Source organism: Hippocampus comes, unplaced genomic scaffold, assembly GCF_001891065.2.
Source record: "Hippocampus comes isolate QL1 unplaced genomic scaffold, H_comes_QL1_v1.1 scaffold48, whole genome shotgun sequence".
Classification (NCBI taxonomy): Eukaryota; Metazoa; Chordata; class Actinopteri; order Syngnathiformes; family Syngnathidae; genus Hippocampus; species Hippocampus comes.
Genome location: NW_017808403.1, coordinates 1,510,990 through 1,511,455, shown reverse-complemented (window position 1 = coordinate 1,511,455; position 466 = coordinate 1,510,990). Strand labels below are relative to the sequence as shown.

General features: G+C 49.1%; 1 protein-coding gene across 1 annotated transcript in view; it reads left to right on the top strand.

Moving 5' to 3' along the window:
- pcdh7b (protocadherin 7b) overlaps positions 1-466 on the top strand; it is a 124,322-nt gene that overhangs the window by 4,176 nt on the left and 119,680 nt on the right. The gene's annotated exons all lie outside the window — the stretch shown is intronic.

The window sequence follows — 466 nt, the reverse complement described above, 5'->3', positions numbered from 1 at the left end:
GGGCTGCTCTCCGTCTCTGACAAAGCGGCCTTTTCTTCTCGTCGAAAGGGGAGGCAGGTAGATGAGAGTTCATCGCGTAGCAAAGCGCGCTTTGTCGCTGTCCGACCAGAGGCGCCATCTGGTCATCGGGTCACGCTAACGTTGCGACGCGTCTTTCATCGCGCTGACATTCCATTTTATACATTTGCCTCTCCATCGCCATCCAAACACTTTGACTCGTCCCGTCGGCCCTCCGGCAAGTCTTCGCTGCCTTCTGTTTGCTTCCTCACAAGGCATAAATAAAGAAATAAAAATAGCTTTTGGCCCGGCCATGAAAAGAAGAAGGAGGCACGACAAGAGGGGGGAAAAAGAAAAAAAAACAGTCAGGTGATTTGCAGAGGTGCTTCGTCGCGCTTGATTAGGCGATGAAATGAATTATTGATCCGTTTCTGCTTTTATTTGACATTCAGCGTATCTTTTCTTCAAC